This window comes from Schistocerca cancellata, chromosome 3 (assembly GCF_023864275.1).
Source record: "Schistocerca cancellata isolate TAMUIC-IGC-003103 chromosome 3, iqSchCanc2.1, whole genome shotgun sequence".
Classification (NCBI taxonomy): Eukaryota; Metazoa; Arthropoda; class Insecta; order Orthoptera; family Acrididae; genus Schistocerca; species Schistocerca cancellata.
Window position 1 is genome coordinate 325,508,228 of NC_064628.1, and position 3,900 is coordinate 325,512,127.

At 40.7% G+C, this 3,900-nt stretch overlaps 1 non-coding gene across 1 annotated transcript; it reads left to right on the forward strand.

Annotated features, from left to right (window-relative positions):
* The first annotated feature begins 3,391 nt into the window (after positions 1–3,391).
* Positions 3,392–3,466, forward strand: Trnat-ugu (transfer RNA threonine (anticodon UGU)). Its single transcript has one exon. It is a non-coding gene; the product is annotated as a tRNA-Thr (tRNA).
* The last annotated feature ends 434 nt before the right edge of the window (positions 3,467–3,900 follow it).

Genomic DNA, 3,900 nt, shown 5'->3' on the forward strand with positions numbered 1-3,900 from the left:
TATGCCGGACTGCTTGAATTTACACACGCAGTGGCATTATTGGCTAATTTCAACGCTTATTCACTCGGAAACGGCGCAACGTATCGAATTTTGTTCTTAACATTTATTTCGCGGACCAATCTACCCTGGAAGACCCTTACAAGCTTTTCAGACTGTTTCTGACGACCCTGTACATATCGACCAAATCTTGGGAAGGTTCAACGAAGCGGCCCATTTTTCATTTGGGCTTCCGGGGACGCACGTCTCCATCGACAAGCAAACACTTTGTATGACTAGGACATACTTAAGGGGAGTTACAATGGAATTTTTTTTCACGTTTCCGGACTTTTATCTCATAAAATTTGCAATTTTCCGAATAAAGTGACATATATATCACTTATAAACTCACATCGAAAGTATTTTTTTTAATGTAATCTACACCAGTTGAAAACGTTACAATTTTTACATGCATTACTTCAAGATCTAATAAAATCGGTAATGTTTTATATAGAAGGCTGTGGATTGCTGTGTTATAAAGGTTAAATTACGTGTTTGTATGGGTAGCACTGTCAAAAACAGTATCGTATCGTTTCATAGTATAAACACGCGTTGTATGTCGAAGTGCTAACGTTTTTCCGAGGGAAAGAGATGAATAGATTGGTAAATCTCTCAAAAAGTAAAGAATGACGCCAAAACGAAGTGTTTTTAAGAAACGTGGGTTTCACTGTAACAGGCTTTCGAATAAAGGGAAACATTCTGTTCAACATGTGCTTACGCACAGGAAAACTCGTCAGTATCTAGAGAAACGCCCATTAATGCTTGGAAGATTAAAATAAAACGTTTTTATACACAGTTTCTCAAAACTAAAGTGATGTAAATGAAAGGTTAGGTTATATTCTGATAGATTTACACAGCCTAACAAGGGTGTTAGATGAATGTGTGTGTTGTAAAATATGTGGAGGGCCAGTTAGTTTACATGAAGACATGAGGTATCAAATGGACTAGCCAGGAAACTTATCATTAATTTTGCCAGTTGTAAATATACTCATTCATTTTGGAATTCTGATAAGTGTAAAGATAATTATTTTGAAGTAAATGTTAGGTGGTTTTATGGATTGAGAGCTTTTGGCAAAGGACACACTGCAGCAGAAACAATGTGTGCCGTGATAAATATGCCACACCCACCTTGTAAAATCGACAAGTATGAAGAATTTATTGGAGCTGCTGTGGAATCTGTTGCATATTTGTCAAAGAAGGGTGCTGCAAACGAAGCTGTTGAAATAAATGATGGTATGACTGACATACCAGTAGCTTGTGGTGGCACTTAGACGTGTCCCAACAAGACTCAGTGTCTTGTCAGAAGTGTGGCTACTGTTCTAAGAATTCTGTTGCTACGGTGACAAATGTGGATACTGGAAAGGTAATAGATTTCCAGATTTTAACCAAACATTTTTGTACGTCTTAATCAGAGATTGAAGAAGGGCATATCTGTGACATAAATTATGAAGGAACAAGTGGTGGTATGGAGGCCTCTGCAACTATTGAAATTTTTAGTCGATCTGTGAACGAAAGGGGAGTGTGTTACACTAAGTTCTTAGGTGATGGAGACTCAAAAGCATATAACAGTGTAGTAGCCGCTCAGCCTTATGGTGAGAAGATTATCACAAAACTGGAGTGTGTTGGTCATGTCCAGAAGAGAATGGGCACCAGGCTGAGGAAGTTGAAGACAAGAAACTTTCTGATGGTAAAACCATAAGAGACAGGCTGACAGACAAAATGATTGTGAACTACAGCAGTATTATGGGATGGACATTAGAAATAATACTGAGGATTTGTTGAAAATGAAGCAGGCAGTATGCGCTACCTTCTTCCACAGACTGTCAACTGATGAAAAACCAGTAAACCACCTTTGCCCTCCTGGACCTCATTCATGGTGCAATTACCGCAATTCCCAGTACTTAGACAGTTCATACAGCCATAAACATTCCATCCCAGCAGCCGTCATGGATATGCAGCAGTCATGGATATCATAAAACCTATTTACAGAGACCTGGCAAATACTGAATTACTGAAGAAGTGCCTGCATCGTCAGACTCAAAATTCGAGTCGTTCAATGATCGTATATATGGACTCGCTTACCAAAAAATGTTTTTGTTGGAATGAAGACACTAAAGTGGATGGTCAGTGATGCTGTTATTGCTTTTAATGATGGCATAATTGATGGCGCGAAAGTGCTACAGCATATGAGAATTAATCCTGGAGCAAAGTGCAGCAGAGAACTTGAACGGATGGACAAGGTTTGCATCGATAAAGTAGAGTATGCAGCGCACTTGGCCACTAAGGAGTCCAGAAAGAAGAAAAAAACTTCGAAAAAGACCAAGAGGATGACATACAGTATGGTGCAGGGTGCTTCTGAGTGACTAAAAATTAAAAAAATAAGGATATATTAAGTGAGTTAAAGTCTTTTGAAACTTTAGAAGCCGTTCCTGAAAATTTACATTTTCTGTTGTATTTTTCACTAAATCTCAGAAATCACTTCCAGTAGAGTATTCAAATTTTCAGGGAGTAATAACATACATATCCTGAGTCTACTGAACTAAAAGAAGAACATAATGTTATGTACAATTAAAATTATTTAGGATAACGTACAAAAAAGTTTACAAAATTTTAACTGTGTAATGAAAAATTGTATTTCCGAAAGCAGTGGCTGAAATGCAATTGTTGTAGTTCAGTAGACTCAGAACACACAGTTTAATGAAATTAGAATTATATTAGTACCTTCAGCTGCTGACGGGCGTTGATATATATCAACGGGGACAGGTTAAAATGTGTGCCCCGACCGAGACTCGAACCCAGGATCTCCTGATTACATGGCAGACTCCCTATCCATCTTTTTTTTCTCATTTTGTTCTATATTGTTCGTTGAATTTGCTCGGGGTGGACGTCCGATAACACCCGTTCAGGTTCTTTGTTGATGCGTTCACTCAGTTTTTTTATTACACAGGATTGCTAACCCTCTGACCGAGCACGCTGAGCTACCGTGCCGGCATCCATCTGAGCCACCGAGGGCACAGAGGTTAGTGCGACTGCAGGGACTATCTCGCGCACGCCCCCCGTGAGACCCACATTCTCACCTTGTATGTCCACACACTACATACGTAGTGTCCCACCCCAACACACTCATTACTCGTGGAAGACATTCTTACCAAGTCCTGTAAGAGTCCCCGAACTCTTACGGGACTTGGTAAGAATGTCTTCCACGAGTAATGAGTGTGTTGGGGTGGGACACTACGTATGTAGTGTGTGGACATACAAGGTGAGAATGTGGGTCTCACGGGAGGCTTGCGCGAGGTAGTCCCTGCAGTCATGCTGTGCTTGCGCGAGGTAGTCCCTGCAGTCATGCTGCCCTCTTGCCCTCGGTGGCTCAGATGGATAGAGCGTCTGCCATGTAAGCAGGAGATCCCGGGTTCGAATCACGGTCGGGGCACACATTTTCACCTGTCCCCGTTGATATGTATCAACGCCCGTCAGCAGCTGAAGCTATTAATATAATTCTAATTTCGTTCTAGACGGCTGCAGGTCATCAATGGTGTCTGTTCTTTCGGACATATCCGAAAGAACAGACACTATATCCATATAAGTACACAGTTTAATGTCCCGTAAAAGTTTCATGTCAATGGCTACAGTGATTCCTGATATACAGGGAAGCCAAGTCACTAAATTTAAAATTGTCGGGATAGGGCGTTCCAACTTGTCTTAAGTGTCACAGAAAAGGAAGATTAGAGGTTAACGCCGCTTCTACACCGTAAGAACGAAGCACGACTCAGAGGGACAGTTATAGGATGGGGAGAACCCATCCCAGCATTTGCAAGAAAGGATTTTAGTAACATGTAGTGTTGTATCTACTAAACCAAGTCTATT